Source organism: Sceloporus occidentalis, unplaced genomic scaffold, assembly GCF_023333645.1.
Source record: "Sceloporus occidentalis isolate IW3139 unplaced genomic scaffold, rSceOcc1.0.p SCAF_5, whole genome shotgun sequence".
In the NCBI taxonomy this organism is placed as follows: domain Eukaryota; kingdom Metazoa; phylum Chordata; class Lepidosauria; order Squamata; family Phrynosomatidae; genus Sceloporus; species Sceloporus occidentalis.
In genome coordinates this window covers 81,040,440-81,058,547 of record NW_028316985.1, presented here as the reverse complement: position 1 = coordinate 81,058,547, position 18,108 = coordinate 81,040,440, and the positions used below count along the sequence as shown (strand labels likewise).

Genomic DNA, 18,108 nt, shown 5'->3' with positions numbered 1-18,108 from the left:
TCACATTCTCTCAGCCTTAGGGGAAGGCAATGGCAAGCCTTCTCTGAACAAATCTTGCCAAGAAAACATCTTTATCAGTGACTTGGATGAAGGAGTAGAAGTCATGCTTTTCAAATTTGCAGATAACACCAAATTAGGAGGAGTAGCAAATACAGAGGACAGGAGCAAAATTCAAAATGACCTGAATAAACTGGAAAGCTGAACCAAAGCTCAAAAAATGATATTAAACACAGAAAAATGTAAGGTACTGCACTTATGGCAGAAAAGCAACATGCACAGATATAGGATGGGCATCACCTGGCTTAAGAAGATTACATGTGAAAGGAATCTAGGAGTCCAGGTAGACCACAAGTTGAACATGAGTCAGCAGTGTGATGCGGCAGCTAAAAAAGCCAATGCTATTTTAGGCTGCATCAGTAGAAGTATAGTGTTTAAATCAAGGGAAGTAATAATGCCACACTATTCTGCTTTAGCCAGACCTCACCTGGAATACTTGTCCAGTTCTGGGCACTACAATTCAAAAAAGATGTTGACAAACTGGAGTGGATCCAAAATGGTGAAGGGTCTGGAAGAGGAGGTGAAAAGGTAATATGATAGCCTTGTTTAAATATTTGAAGGGATGTCATATTGAGGATGGAGCAAGTTTATTTTCTGCTGCTCCAGAGAAAAGAACCCAAAACAGTGGATGCAAGCTATAGGAAGAGAGATTCCACCTCAACATTAGGAGGAACCTCCTGACAGTAAGAGCTCTTTGGCAGAGGAACACACTTCCTCAGGGTGTGGTGGAGTCTCCTTCCTTGGAGGTCTTTAAACAGAGGCTGAATGGCGATTTCTCGTGGATGTTTCAATTGTGATTTCCTGAATGACAGGGGATTGGACTGGATGGCCCTTGTGGTCTCTTCCAACTCTGATGCTATGATTCTATGCTGTTTTGGTCTGCTTTGGATGCATGCGTTGTTTGAACACCATACCTCCAAAGAGGCAAAAAGATGCTTCATTTGGCACGTGTGTTCTAGGCCATAGTTTGTTTAGCGTAGGCCATGGTATGTTTCAGTATCCATAGTGAAGCCTGCCTAGAGACTATGATCTGAAATGGTCAACACACTAGGATCTCAAATGATGGCCTAAAGCTGACTTGCAAACCATATTTTGTGCTAATTGTGGTTTGCTGCTGTTCACTGACTTTTGAATTGAGATTAGGGGTATTTCTTGGACAGCCTACTGTACTATAGAAATAGAAATTGCTCTGTATTAGGGAGTGATCTTATGACTTTATTAAGCCAAACATTGAATAAATGGGAAACAGCCTTGAATCCAGATAAGGCTGGTGGTACAGCATTGGTGTAATGAGACTCTTTTCCTTTCCTCTTGAGCAGATGGAACTGCTCAAAAACTAAATCTGGTAGATGAGAGGTTGCAATGGAAGGAAATGACTTTTAATATATTTCTCTTGTTCTTCCAGCAGAAGTCTAGCATTTAACCTGCTCCAGCAGTCAATGAGCTCTAAATAAAGCATGGGTGAGCTCTGGAGGCTAGGGGTCATTTGCCTAGGACTGGCAGAGACTTGTACTGATTCCATAAAATGGGGGAAGACATGAAAACTCAAATTGGAAGTGCAGAAGTCCAGTGCTACTTTTGTATACATTTTTGTTAACTTTAAAAAGATGAGAGGATTGTATTGTGTTGAAAAGGATAACTGCTGTTCACGGAGGAAATTGTGGACTATGAAAATCCCTTGAGGGAAGAATGTGGCCCATCCGCTGTATGATTCCACCCTTGCTGTCTAAATAATAATTATGCTTTTGAACATTTGAAACCGTGAAGTGCGTTCTCATTCTACAAGTAGCATAACCAATGGTTTTGTGTTATGAATCCCAGCTACTATGTACTAGTTAGAGAAAGTCTGCTTGTTCCTGGAAATATGAATTTCAAAATGTGAAACTTGATTTTTAATTGAGTGATTTCATTTGGAACTGGTCATTTTAAATCACTCCATATTATTATGAAACTAGACTTTCCTTTCCAGTGCATAACAGGAGTTATAAAAGCTCTTCATCAGGAATGTGAAAAATAAATGGATAAATGTTATGCTTCACTATACTGTCTAATTTATCAATATATTTAATTTACAAATAAATTCTAGTCTTTTCTTGTGCATCCTTATTATCATACTTCAGCTACTGGTTGAAAAAGCCTTTTAACCATTGACCTTTTAAAACAACAGGCTACATTTGCCAAACCACGATTTCCTTTGATGACTAAAAAGCAACACCAGGATAATAATGTACTTGGCAAATTCTAATATTGCTGTCATGTAGCCTTTTGCAATGTCAGAAACGTAAATTATAGTGCAGAATGGGCTTTCAATGTGCATTACTCCAGCAATAAATTTAAGATTGTGTCTTTAAATGTAGGTTACTAGGGTGAGGCAAATGCTTTTTAGTTCAGATGTTTTGAATTTAGCAGCGGTCTCCAACAAGCAAATGGTAAAGAACAAAATTGGATGTGATATTTTTGTTGAACATTTCAAAGGCTACTGTAATTTTGAATCGCTAATCTAAAATCAGACTTACCTGGTTGCCCCTGAATATCCTTATTTACTGCTATGATCATATTATCCTAGAAGTATTTCTCTATAGATTAGCTTTTGTTGGTTTCTTTGGATCACACTGAATTAGGAAAACTGTAATTGCAGTTTGGAATATGAAAAGAGATAATCTGGGTGTGTGTGTGTGTGGGGAGATCAATAACGTTCTAGTATTAGTCTGCAATCAGAAAGAACAGCACAATATAACTGAGGATATTACCAGTGGACAGCTCCAGGCCCCCCTCTTTCTCAGGACCAGCAGGGAGACTGCAGTTACCTCGGCGTGGGCAGAGGACCATAAAAGCCTTGACACCTCCACTCCAACCCTGGACCCAGACGGGAGGAAAAGGAGGAAGAGCAGGATGTCCTTTAACAGCTTCAGCCCCCCCCCCCCTTCCCAGGACCAGCAGCAAGTTTGCAGATACCCCAGTGGCAATTTTCAATACTGTATGAGATATAGAAACTGTAGTGTTTGAATATTTACCAGAAAGTAGATTGTCTAGGGTATTTTCATTTTTAAAAAGCCCTTTCTTTCTGCTTTGTGTTCATCAGACTCTTTGTTTGTAAGTATTAACATGAAAGTTTAGATTACTGGACCTCTCCATTATAAACTGGTATTCTGAAAGCTGGCATGTGTGTGAGAAGGTGGGGGGGGGGAAGAGAGCTTACTGGTTGCCTCTAGGTTTAATACCAGTGGCAGTGTGCATAAAAAAGATAATGAGTGGTGAGAAATCCCCTCCTTTTCCCTTACCAGCTTAAAAAACAGTAGCTACAGCTCAAAAATTGCTTTTAAGGACACACATTCCTTGAAGGCAATTTTCCCTTTTTCTGTATTGGGCCTTTGGTATAAAGGAGTCAAATATTAATCCACTTGCTTCCCTTCAGTTCATTTGTTAGTCCAAGTGCCAGTTTATTGTTTCAGTTGCTGTTAGGCAACATTGAGATCACATGCATCTGTGACCTTGCTTATTTCCATTTGGGTTTTATGAAGCAAGATTTAAAAAAATACCAAGATTTTCCTATGGTGTTTGCACTCTGACTGGCTCCACCGGTTTTTTTGTACCACTCTACATATTAACTATACCTTACATACCTATGGCAAACCAACTTTATTAATATGGGTGATCATTGCACCCCATTTTCTTTCAGAGCACATTGTTGTTTTCTTTGATACATTTATATCCTGCTTTTCTTCCATTGAACTCGAGATAGCATTGATTGGGTTTTTGGGCAGTCTCCAGCCTCACAAAATCAGATTTACTTGGCTTCAGCAAGAATGCTGTAATATATGCCTTGAACCGTGCTCTGCTACAAACACACAGTAGTCTTACAACAGATAGGAAGCAGATCCAGTGAACATTTCAGTTTTTATAGCATGGGATACTCAATTTTCCTGTGATCACATCTCGGCTTTTGATGAAGTTATTGATAGCAAAAAGATGTGCTGGACATTAAAGCAAAGGCATGCATGCTAGCGGGCATGATGTGGACAGCTAAGATCTGGCCAGAAAACTCCGCTGATCAGACTAAAGGAACAACAAAGTAGATGAAAGGATAGTTTTCAAAAATGCCCACTCTAATAGAGTTCCTTAGTTGGGTTTAAGGCATGGGTGGGCAAATTGCAAGCACTTCAAATCAGGATGGGCTACAACTCCCAGCATTCTTCACCATTGGTTGTGCTGGCTGGAGGTGGTGGGAGTTGCAGTCAGCAACATCTGGAGGGCTATGTTTGTCCACCTGTGGTTTAATGGATGACTGCAAAGCTGTTGTAGCATGCAGAAGCTAAAAAAAGCAGAGAACTGTATATTATCTTCCCAAGAACTCTTTTAAGGAGTCTTCAAAGCAACCACAGCTGTAGAGTTGATGTAATGAATTTGCCATTTGTACCACAAGTGCCTGGTTCATCCAGTATTCATAGGAAAGGCTTGCTAAGGCTAGGAGTTTGGGGCAATATTTGGTTGGGATTTGAAACTGTTGAAAGCAGGAGTTTCTGAAGTGCTACAATCTTAATAAATTAACAGAGGCTACAGTTGTTGGCTGGCCTTGTAGGCCAAACCCCCAAAAGGATTTGCCCGCCTTTTATCCCTTTTCTCCCAGCAAGCTGCCTCCTTCCCCTGAAACATGAGTGTTTCTACCTGGTTGCTACTCCTTGGAGGTGCCTCAAGCACCTTTAAATAGTGGTGCCTCTTCTGTAGCCTTTACCATGGGAGGGGGCAGCATGGGATGTTGTATCAGCTAGTGATTGAAGAGCTGTTTGCCCATGAGTGAGTAGAGTCTGCTCTTACCTACATCTGGTCTACCAAGTTCACTGACTTCTTTGCTGGCTGCATATTTTCCCCCAAGTAATTGAAACTAAAATCATGTTGTCCCTATTTTTGTGGGGTATTTGTCTGAGGAAAAAGCAGAGCTGTAGCCAGCTGATCAGTGGGGTTTATGGTCCATTGAATATGAAGGTGAAAATGTATGCGGTTCTTTAATAGTCATTCACTTCTCCCCAGCCCCACCATCTTGAAAATAGGTGCAAGTATGTGCTGTACCAGGATGATAAGAATTGTTCCTATAACGTTTCCCTCCTGTCTTTCTCCCTAATATGACTTGAGTACTTAGGAAGAAGGGCAAGTTAAGTATGAGAGCATTCATCAGTGTTAACAATGTTATGCATTTTTTGCAAAAACAACAGTAGCAACTGTTTTGATAAATTATATGAAATAAAGCCTTTCCCATTATTCTCCAAGTAAAGTCTTTTTAAAACCTTTTCCCATGATAAAATCATGCTTCTAAAATCTGAATCTTCATATTATAAGGTATCTGGGTAATATTCTTTCCAAATATATTCTTCCAGGCTGGTTTTGCAGTGTGACTCATCTTGAAAAGTCAGGCAGTACTGGGAAAACTTTGATCATTTCCTCGCTATCTGAGTAATGTCAGAGAAGCACCTCAGGAGATTTGCAGCTCATCCAAAAAATGCTAGTACTCCATTGTTCCTTGGGTGTACTGAGTAAAGAACTAGAGTTCATCTTCAGGTTTTATCAAGAGAAAACTTGTAGTTCATAGTCGGAATGCAAACAGACATCTGCCGCTTCTGCTTGAGCTTACCTAGGTATATGCATACACCTGAAATGTTCACATTGTTTCCCAAGTGTTTGAAATAGACTGTTCTACATTAAGGTAGAATAACCAAATATAATGGCATCACGACTTTTCTTATGAATTTAGCTACAAATGGCAAAATGAGTATCTTGAATATTGATCCATATATAAATAAAATATCACAAGGGGGACAAACCAAAAAGCTTTAAGGAACATTAATTTTTTCCATCGTACAAATAAAATATTTGGAAATGCAGTGGCCTCAGAACACTGACCAACTGGACAAGAATGGAGTATTCTGGATGAAGGCATAGTTGACCAGCATGCTGAAAAGAACTCATATGCTGGATGTCTTTTTAAAAAATTGACAAGCTGTACCTATTAATTCATAATGAATTATACTCAGTAGTTCATAAATAAATCTGCCGAATTCATAAAATAGTAAAATAATTTGATATGTTGAGTTCCTCTCCCCCCCCCCCTTTCTCTTTTTAGAGCTACATTGTGTGCATTTGCACTAGTGAATTAAACTGATTTAATCCTCAATTCCTTTTCTTGGGTATCTTGGGAACAGTATTTCAAGAGAGGGTAGTAGAACTCTCCAGCAAACATATCTAAGTCCCTGAGCAAACAACAGTTTGTTGTATAAATGAACTAATGAATGAATGAATGAATGAATAAATAAATGTATTTTATGGATGCATAATAGCCAACATAGTGTAGTGGTTTGAGTGTTGGACTACAACACTGTAGACCAGGGTTTGATTCCCAGCTCAGCTATGAAACCCATTGGTTGACCTTGGGTAAGTCACATGTTCTCAGCCTCAGGGGATGGCAATCGCAAATCTGAACAAAGTTTGCCAAGAAAAACCCATGATAGGGTTGCCTTAGGGACACCTTAAATTGGAAACAACTTGAAGACACATAACAGCAACAAAGAGAAGCTGGAACCTCCAGTAAAGTGGTTCCTGGCTTTGGGGATAAAATCTGCTTTGAACGCATAACAGACAAAGTTGAACCCTTTGGAGAACCTGGGTTGTCAAAAGATGCACAGATCTCTCTGAACAAAGTGAAGATCACATTTTAATTTCTTTCAGTCACTATGATTCAAATATATCGCTTGCTCTTTGCTTGCAACAAAGCAGCTCAAAAACTCATGGCCTTGAGAGCATTCTTCAAGAAATGTCTTGACTGTGGAAGAAATGCTCCAGTCAGATGATAACTTGCAGTGTTTTTCTGTCTCCAAGAAAAGTGCACCATTAGAAAGTGTCTCTATTGCCAACATTTTACAGAACAAGCCTTTGACACATTTTTTCCCCATTTTGATCCCTTAGAATCATAGGACCATAGAGTTGTAAGAGACCACAAGAGCCATCCAGTCCAACCCCCTGCGATTCAGGAACTCTCAATCAAAGAACCCCCGACAGATGGCCATCCAGCCTGTGTTTAAAAGCCTCCAAAGAAGGAGACTCCATCACTCTCTGAGGGAGTGCATTCCACTGTCTAATAGCTCTCGCTGTCAGGCAGTTCCTCTTAATGTTGAGGTGGAATCTCTTTTCCTGTAGCTGGCATCTATTGTTCTGGGTCCTGTTCTTTGGAGCAACAGAAAACAAGCTTGCTCCCTCCTCATTATGACATCCCTTCAAATATTTAAACAAGCCTATCACCTCTTAACCTTCTCCAGTCTAAACACCTCCAGCTCCCTAAGTCTCTCTTCGTAGGGCATGGTTCCCAGACCCTGCACCATTTTGATTGCCCTCCTCTGGACCTGCTCAACATCCTTTTTGAATTGTGGTGCCCAGAACTGAACACAATATTCTGACTAAAGCAGAATAGAGTGGCACTATTACTTCCTTTGATCTAGACACTATACTTATATTGATGCAGCCTAAAATAGCATTGGCTTTTCTAGCTGCCCATCACACTGTTGACTCATGTTTAACTTGTAGTCTACTAGGACTCCTAAATCCCTTTCTCACATAGTCTCGTTAAGCCAGGTGTTCCCCATCCTATATCTGTGCCTTTCTTTCTTTCTTTCTTTCTTTCTTTCTTTCTTTTCTTTTCTTTTCTTTTCTTTTCTTTTTTTTTTCTTTTCTTTTTTTGCCCTAAGTGCACTACCTTAGATTTCTCTGTGTTGAAATTCATTTTGTTAGCTTTGACCCAGCTTTCTAATCTATTAAGGTAATTTTGAATTTTGATCCTGCCCTCTGGGGTATTAGCTGTTCCTCCTAATTTAGTATCATTTGCAAATTTGAGAAGCTCTCGGAAGGTTAAGTAAGTAGAAGAGGGTGAGAGTAAGTCAGAAAGTAAGGAAGGATGTAATGCAAGGTGATGTCAAGTGAAGCGAAGAGAAAAGAAGGATAAAGAAGGGGAGATAGAGATGGTATGGAGTGTGATGGGAGAGGAATAATAGATTAGGAAGAAACTGGGAAGGGAAATGTAGGAAAGATGGTGTAAAGAATGTAGCAATGGGATGTTGTAAGTTAAGGAAGTTAATAATACCTATCAACTATTAGTAACTGACCTCCTTTGTTGGTATATTTATTTGTTCCTATTAGTATAAACAGAAGTGTGTAGCCAATGTATATATATGAATATACAGTCGGCCCTTGTTATACACAGATTTTTTATACATGGATTCAAGCATCTACGGTTTGAAAATGTTCAAAAAAAGTATAAATTTCAAATATCAAACCTTGATTTTCCATTTTTTATAAGGGACACCATTTTGCTATGTCATTATATTTAATGGGACTTGAGCATACACAGGTTTTGTTATACACGGGGGATCTTGGAAACAAACCCCAGCATATAACAAGGGTCCACTGTATATGGTAGTTTACAGGTGCATATATACAGATGTATTTATGCATACTACTTTATAGCTCTATCCACTTGCTGCATCCTCTGTGCAGGTACATATGGAGAATCCTATTTAATGTGCATTTGATGTAGAGGAGAGGATTGAATGTAAGGTTTTATACTCAGAATGTATGTTTTTAATATTTAATAAACATTATTTTAAAAAAAGAAACTCTCAAAGCCAGTGGCTTGGAGTTAGTTCCTTTACATGGCTTTGGTTGGCACCTGGAGGTTTGATGCCTCAACTCCAGCTGGCATGCCCTTTGACTCCACCAGTACCAGACCCAAGTGGTTTCTGTTCCTTTGTTAAAGAAAGATGCTTTCGACCTTTGCTGATGAGGGCAGATAGTGATCAAAGTGATTTCCCTCCCACATCTCCACTTCCTTCTCTGCAAGCTTTCACAGGGTGTATCCTCTGGAGGAATTAATATGGAACAAATCCCTTTGTGCATTTGCAAGTGCTATTCATTCCACCACTCTCCCAAAAGTGTAGGAGGGTTGTCACTGTAATCAGACTGTCACCCACTTGGATCTGTCTTCTAATTCCTTTTGTGCTTACTGTCCAGAAGGTTTTTATAGTTTCATTACAGTGTTTCTGTTGGGTAGAGTTTTAATACCCATATGTAACAAAATAAACTTCTGTTGAAAAATTTCTTTCTTCATCAGAAGCCTAATGTATGGCATTGATGACACCTCAAGATTAACAGGCCAGCTGCTTGACATACCTGTATCATGCATAATAACCCTTTGAAGGTTTATGGTCAGTATCACCAGGTGCAACTTTCTGTATCCCATTGCACTTTGAATAGATGAATTTATTTACTTTTTGAATTCATATCCCACTTTTCTTCCCAAAACAACTATTTCACTTGTACATCTAAGGTCAGTCTTAAAGGAGTCATGACTAGACTCTCCCCTTCTGGGCCCTACTTTCCTTTTTTATTTTTATTTTTTTCTGAAATAGACTAATACTGAAAGTGACCATTCTTCTGGGCCTTTCTAGGGTGATGGTGGATTGGACCATGGCTGTTACCTGGCAATTGAAAGAAGAGGAAATCGCAGCAGCCTCAGAATAAAGTTCAGGATTTGTTTTGTTGTTGTTGTTGTTGCTGAACATTCAGAACAACAGGATATGTCTTCTCCATCATCATACTCATTTGAAGCATATTAGACCAGCATACCTGACTTTCACCTTCCCTAATTTTAGGCCTCAGGAATCACATTTAGGAAATAGTTGAATTTTCAGCCTGGGCCTAAAATAACATAAAATACTGCAGTGCTTCATATAAGGTAGTTAACTAGGATCTGGAAGAATAAGGAGAGAGTGGTGCTTATGAGCCTTATTACTTAGCCTAGACTTACATTATTCAAGCTAAGGTAGAAAGAGAGAACTCATTTAAGAGACTCATTAAAAATAAATTAAACTAATTTTAAAATTGAAAACAAAGATGACTGTATGTAGTTACTTTGAAATTACACTGAAGCCAATGTGATTCTCATGTGTGCTGGGAATAGAGCCTAAATATTGCTTCTGCTGATTTTGAAATTTACAGTCTATAGAATTGTGCTTAGTTTTTAGTATACATTCTTCAAGGGCTCGACACTTGGGAGAAAAAGAGGTTAGTCTTTATGTAGTTTTAAGACCAGGGATAGAATTATGAACTTGAAAAAGAAGGGCAGCAGGAACACAGTCCTTAATAATTGGCTCTCCCAACACAGTTTTCCCCAGGAACAGCTATTCCACATGTAGGTTCATGGATTTGCCTTGCAGCTGTGATATTTCTGGTGTGACAGCCCCAGTCTAATTGCGAAAACTCTGTACCTGCTAACTATTTGGGCAAAAGCCTTAAGCAGTTATAGATAGGAATGATTGAGGAATTAGCTTTTTGTGTATTGTGGTAAAATGTGACCTGATCTGTACCTTCTGGACATGTGTAGTCTCTCATATGAGGTAAGATACTAATGTGGAAATTACTTAACATACATTATTATCCTTGTATTTCAGAAGAAAGAGCTAAGGTTTAGAGATGACAGCTTGCTTTAAGGCCATGGCTGACATGAGTTTTATAGTTCACCATCTTGACCACTGTGCTTTAGTAGCTGATACTTCCTAAATTATTGAATCTGTAAAAGCATGCTAGTTCTATTTAAATAATATGCTTAAGGTTCCAGGGGCTGCTGTCATGTTGTTGTTGCTGCTGCTGTGTGCCTTCAAGTCATTTCTAACTAACGGCGAACCTTAGGCAGATCTATCGCAGGGTTTTCTTTGCAACATTTGTTCATAGGGGGTTTGCCCTTGCCTTCCTCTGAGGCTGAGAAAGTGTTACTTGCCCAAGGTCATCCAGTGGGTTTCCATGGTTGAGCAGGGATTTGAAACCTGGATTCCAGAGTCCTGGTCCAATGTGCTCAGACCACTACTCCATGCTGGCATCTGTCATGTCCTTAGTGCAAGCTAAATATATGTTGTGTGCCTTCAAGTTGTTTCCCACTTAACAGTGACCCTGTCATGGTTTTTTTGTGTCAAGATTTGTTCAGAGGGGGCTTACCATTGCCTTTCTCTGAGCCTGATAGAGTGTGACTTACCCAAGGCCACTCTGTAGGTTTTCATGGCCAAATGGGGATTTGAACCCTGGTGTCCCAAAATACTGGTCAAACATTCAAACAACGTCACCAATCATGCTGTTACACAAATTGCAATAGCTACTACCACACAACCAGTTTTCCCCTTGTACAAATGATTTCTTCATTCTGCAGATCATACACTGGGTTGGGAAAGGGTTGACCTGAATGCATACGTTAATTTCTCACTCATGACCAGCCCTTTCAAAGTTTTTAGAAAAGAAACAGAAAGTTTGGTTTCCTTAGATCCTTTTTATATACTGCCAGGGTATACATGGTGTGTTGTCCATCCACTACATGTGTGTCTGAAGCTATTTTGTATGCCATTTTCATTTATCACCTTTCAGGAGTTTTTTTTTTAATAATCACAAGCCTTCTATTCCCTTAACATCTGCAGGAGATCCATATGTTCAAAATACAGCTTTCTTAAGAATGGGAATTCTATCGAGTTTGCAATTCTGCTTCTGCTTGAGACAGTGAAGTTAACATTCACTTAATTTTCTACAGACGTCAGAAAAAAAGTGTCGCAGTTGTCTCTGTCAGAGCAAGATGGTTGTAAGACCCAGACACGTGTAACATGCCCAAGAAAAAGTTGCAAACAACCATTTCAGGGCTAGAACAGATGTTCAGGTATTGAGACCCTGAGGAATGCCTAAGAGTCACACCGACTATTGAAGCAAATGCACAGTGACAATAACAAAAACTGTTGGCAACTATTTTAGAGCAGGGGAAATTTCCAGAGCCAGAGAGTGGCAGCATGTCCCAGGCACAAACAGATTAAGCCCGCTGAATGAACCAAGAAAGAGTTTCAAACTTTTTAAAATGAATATTTTCATTCACATCAAACAGTGTTAACATAAAACAATATACAAGGATAACAAACAAATAAACCCCCGTCTCAATCTAACTACAACATCCTCTAAAACTAATGAAAAGGAAAAGCACACAGTAGGGAATCATGTGGCTTCCAACTTTCCAATTTATGGCTATAACTATCCCTCATTCCTGCTCCATTTAATACTAAACAGTTGTTGTTGTGTGCCTTCATTTCCGACTTTAGCTATCCTATTTTGGGTTTTTCTTGGCAAGATTTGTTCAGAGGTTTGCCATTGCCTTCCCTTGAGGCTGAGAGCATGTGACTTGCCCAGGGTCACTCAATGGGTTTCATCGCCAAACTAGGAATTGAACCCCGGTCTCCAGACTCATAGTCCAACACCCAAATTAAACCACTCTGGCTTTCCTAAACAGCTTGATAAGAGTATTGACAATAACTACTCTTAAATCACCCCTTTCTTTAATAATTCTTTCTATTATATTTTAAATCCTAAAACCAATACATTACTCAAGTTCTTTATGAACTTTACAACTTTTTCTCAGTTTTTTTTAAAAACAAATCTAATTTTTTCCCTTTAATTAAAGTAGTCTTTCCATTTCTGTCTGTTCATATAATTTTAACAGCCAGCCTTGCTGTGTTGGGACTCAATTCTTTCCATTTCTGTGTGCAGACCAATTTGCTGCTGTTATCATATAACACATGATTATTCCATGTTGCTTCTCTAAATTCTCATTCAATAAACTGGGTTAAAAAAGGTTTGTTTTAATTGGAATTTTAATTCTATAATGTCTTCCATTATGCCATGTATTGAATCCTACACACACACACACACACACACTCTCAGAAGTTTATCACATGTGATAAAATGTCCCTTCTTTCTTTTTACATTTCCAGCAAATATTTGAAGAACTTTTATACATTTTATTAATCCTTTCTGGAGTTAATTACTAATGGTACATCATGATATAACAATTTTCTTTAAGTTCATAACATAAAGTAAACTTTAATCCCTTTCCCCCCACATATTCTCCCACTGATGCATCTCTATCATGACCAATATTTTTGTGCCCAGTTAACCATCAAGTATTTCACTTGTTCATCCTTCACTTCCATTTTCAATAATAACATATGTACATTTTCTCTATCAGTTTTTCATAATTTGAGCACAATTGTAATTCAAATTCTGATTTTGTCATTTCAAAACCAAATAACTTCTTATCTATTTTAAACCCTCCAAATAAATGCCTTTAAAAGTTCCATTGCAAATTAATACCATGTACTTCCAGTTTCGATGTTAATTTGTCTGTTTTTTTAATTTCAACAGTTCTCAGTATGTAATCTATTTATCTTTTATTTTATTTTCTCTTGTATACAAGACTTCATGGGGTTCTACCCATAAAGGTGTTTTAGAACAAGAGCTAGTTCGCTACAGTATTTAATCCATATTTTCAAGTGATTTCCTGACATATTGATTATTAAAATCAGCAGTTGCCTTAGATTTATCATACCATAAAAAACCATGCCAGCCAAATCTTAAATCAAACACTTCTAATGGCAATTTTTAAAAAAGCTAATGTATTAAAACACGTTAATGACTGCAGAGCTCACCCACGCAACTATTAAGCACACAGCCTAAAATAACCTAATTGCACATATGTTCAGTTTTGTGCCCACATCTCATCTGAAAAATAAGACCAAACATGCCAACTGGATTCACCCATAGGGTTGGTGTAACATTTACTGAGCTAATCCAGGGAAAGTGATTTGTATGCTGAAAAGCATTCTAAATGTGTTAAGTATTATTATTATTAGCAATGAAACTGCATAATTGTTGTTGCTGTTAACTGACTTCAAGTTGACTTCAACTCATGGCAACCCTATGAATGAGATATCTTCAAGGATCCTTATCCTGCACTGCTTTGTTCAGGTCCTGCAGGCTCATGCCCTTGGCCTCTTGGATTGAACCAACCATCTGATATGTGATCTTCCTCTCTTTCAATTGCCCTCTATCCTTCCTAGTATTATTGTCTTTTCCAATGAGTCATGTATAACAGCAGTCACAAAATTAAATAATGCCTTTCTAAACATGTCCCTGGGGGAATGGAGCCTTGGTGGGTGCAGGGGCAACAAGGAGGTGGGCATGCCCCTCATGGCTTTGTTGCCTGCCCAGCTCTATCCCCAGGAAAGGAGCCAAGGCTGCAGGAAGGGCAGTGGAGGGTCAAGCACACCCCTCGTGGCTTTGTTGCTGGCCCCAGGGAGGGTGCTGAAAAGGTAGGGAGGGTGGAGATGGAGTGACCGTGCCTCTCATGGCTTCATTACCAGCCCGACTCTGTCCCTGGGGAGGAAGCGGAGGCAGCAAGTGAGCAAAGCAGTGGGAGATAAGGATGGGGCAGGCCACCATCACCCCTTGGCAGCTCCCCCCCCCCCCCCCACACACACACTGAATGACACTAAGCCTGGTGATGCCAATGACTTCACATATCTTGTGAAAGTTGTTGTTGTTAGCTGCCTTTGGTGATTCTGTGAATGAGACATCTCCAAGCCCTCCTAACTACCTCTCTGCTCAGATCCTGTAGACTCAGACCCATGGTCTCCCTGATTGATTCTATCCATCTGGCATGCAGTCTTCCTGTCTTTTCTACTGCCCTCTATTTTCTCCAGCATCATTGTCTTTTCTAACAAGCCGTGCCTTCTCATGATCTGACTGAGGTACGACAGCCTGAATTTAGTCATCTTGGCTTCCTAGGAGAGTTCAGGCTTGATTTATTCTAGGACCCATTTGTTTCTCTTTTTAGCTGTCCATGGTATCCTCAGGACTCTTTTCCAGCACTACATCTCAAATGAATTAATTTTCTTCTTATCTGCTTTCTTCACTGTCCAGCTCTCACATCTGTACATGGTAATGGGGAATACAATGGCTTGGATGATTCTAACTTTAGTGTTCAGCTATATATCTTTACACTTCAGGATTTTGTCTAATTCTTTCATAGCTGCCTTTCCCATTCCTAATCTTCTTCTGATTTCCTGACCGCAGTCTCTGTTCTGATCAGTGTTTGATCCAAGGTATAGGAAATCTTTGGCGGGATACAGACGGGCAAAAAGGGGTGTATTCATGACGTCATGAAGGTAGAGCCTTCAGACGGGCCTTACCTGAATGCCGCCATGAACACGCCCCCCGCACGCCCCAAGCGGGAAGAGGCGGCATTAAAAAGGTGCTGCTTTTCTCCGCTTCTTTTCCATTTGATGCGCAGCTGCGCAGCTCCGTCTGTAAGCTGCTGCACCGGTACGCCAGAATTGCTACGCCGCTAATTTAAGTTGCCCATTTAAAAGCTCCGTGTCTGCTGCGTCGCATAATGAGACGGGGTCCTGGAACATGCGCAGTTTGCAGTCAGGCTTTAATTGCAGCGTCAGCTGCCATGCAGGTGTGGAAGCTGCAGCACAGCTGCAGCACATTTTAAGACTCGTAACCCTAACCCTAACCCTAACCCTAGAGCAACATGTACGCATGCGCTGCTTGGAAAGTTTGGACTTTAAAGTGAACCCCTACACACATTCCTGTGCCATTTTCACCTAACAATAAAAAACGCTAAAACTGTAAATATTTACATATATACAAGGGAGGTGATGGGGGATGGCAGGGGGACAGCAGTGGCAGCGGAGACAGCTGTAGCTGTGCATTGCAGATTCAGCAGGAGCGCGGGGACCAAAGGAGAGGAGGCATCTATGATGCTGGTGACACTGGCAAAGTGCAAGCGGACAAGGATGCCAACACCAGCTGATCACCAGCTGGCAGGAGACCACCATTGTTCTTGGGCAGAGCGGGGGGAAAAGTTTTAAAGGGGCTTGGGCACTTTAAATGTGCCCATAGGCTTTCTGCCGCCGCTGCTTAGCGCTGCAGCTGCGCATCCGCCAGCCGGCAAAAGAAAAAAAAAAGCCCCGTTTTTGGCCGCCCGTGAAGAAGCTGCCTCTCTCTTTGCAGCGTCCTCCGAGGCGGCGGTTTGGAAACTCCGGGTCTGAAACGGCCCCAGGTGAGGCGTCTTCACTGCCCCCCATGTGGAAGCCCCATCTCCTGAGCCACGCCCCCGGGGTGGGCGGTCTGGAGGCTCCGTATTCAGCAGAATACACCTCCAAGACGTCTTCCCCTGCCCGTTTGTATCCCGCCTTTATTTCAGTTTCCTCATTATCTAGGTTGAATTTATGGAAATCCCTCATGGTCATTATTTTTGTTTGATATGATATTTTCTGCATACAAGTTGAACAGATAGGGTGATAAAAATGCAACCTTGTATGACCCCTTTGCCAATTGGGAACCATTTCTTTTCCCCATATTCTGTTCTTACAGTTGTCTTTTATCCTAAGTACAGATTCCTCATCAGCAAGAGGTCTCTTATTTCCCCTTTTTTGTTGTCATCTTCTATTTCTTTACATTGAATATTATAGTAGTTCCTCTTGTCCCTGCAAAGAAGTCACTGAACAATTGCATTCAGAAACCTGACTCTATTTCTTTTATTATTGCTTCTTGTATGTCCTTAACTTCTTGAAGAGTTTAATCTATCATCCATTGAGTCTCCTCTTTTGGCTGCAGGTAGTGTCTTTTTGCCTTCTTCCCTCACAATATCCTTGTTTTCTGTCCAGAGTTCTTCTGACTCCTGCTCAATTTGGCTTAATAGTTCTGCTTTCCTTCTTTTGTAGGATGACTTCATTGGATTTCATTCAGTGATAAATTGGTTGCAAGCATGGCAATACATCATGGGTTCTGCTTAGACAGAATAAAATTGTAGTTGTGAAGTAAATTGCTCCCAGTGGTAAAATAGGCCATAAGCTAAATTTGGTTTTAAAGTTGAGCTGCTTAGATTTAAAGCTGTGAACTGACCTTTTGTGCGTCCCATAGACATTGCCAGAACAAACCAGTGCTTCTAAATAACAGCTGACAATTGCCTACATATGGCATTTGACCCTCCCATGACATGCATCTTATCCCGTATTTGATTGTAGATGGAATTCAGTTTTCTTAGTCCAGTTGTTAGTCCCAAGTAGAGCACAACCATTGAATGAATGGGATTTACATAACAGTAAATCAGCATTTAATGCATTTTGTCTATTCTAGTGATTTGGATTTAGGCCTATCCTTCAGATTTAGATCTGTTATTGTGCCTTCAAGGATTAAAAAAACAACAACACACACACACAAAATTTATTTTCTGATTTATAAATTCGTCTTTAACATCAACATTAATATAATAATGGTGAAAGGTACATAGGAAAAACCATATATTGTTACATTTGGACTACATCTATCCTGCAGAATTAATGCAGCTTGATGCAGCTTTAATAGCCATGGTTCATTGCTATGGAATTCTGAGATTTGTAGTTCTGTAAAATATTTAGCCTTCTCTGTCAGAGAGCTCTGGTGCCACAACAAACTACAGATCCCAGGATTCCATAGGATGGAGCCATGACAGTGGTGTCAAGCTGCATTAATTCTGCAGTGTGGCAGCTGCCATGGGTTCTAACTCATATTACTGATTTTTATTCCTCTGTTTTTGCCTTAAATATTTTAATATCAAGAAGTATCAGTGATAGAGCAACATATATTGTATGCAGGAGCCAGGGAACCCAACTTTAATCTGTGACATCTTCAGTTTTAATGATCAGATATTTTAAAAGCCCACTGTTCTCTGTACCTATCTTACATAAATTGTATAATTAAAGGGGGCTAGATAAAAAGGAGGAGGAGAGTGGGTGGTAAAAAGCAGAATGATGTGGGAGGAATGAGTGGGACAAACCAAGAAAGAAAGATATAGGGATGAGTGTTATGAAAACTTTTCATTTAATCACCAAGCAAATAACACTGTGAGCAAGATTACTAAAGGATTCACTGCAACTCAACCCAAATAATATTATACAAGATTATATATTATATCATATAATTGCAATACAATACATAATATATATTATTGACTATTATAACATATAATGTACAATAGAAACCAGTCCAGAATATACAGACCTGTGTAGGTGTATGTGTCTTCCTCCTATGCAAAGAAATCACTCCCTCACCCCATTCCTTTTCAAACTCACTTTTTCTTTTTCTTTTTTCTTTCTCAGAGTGTAT

At 39.8% G+C, this 18,108-nt stretch overlaps 1 protein-coding gene across 1 annotated transcript in view; it reads left to right on the top strand.

Annotated features, from left to right (window-relative positions):
* SLC2A13 (solute carrier family 2 member 13) overlaps positions 1-18,108 on the top strand; it is a 143,492-nt gene that overhangs the window by 44,185 nt on the left and 81,199 nt on the right. The window lies entirely within an intron of this gene.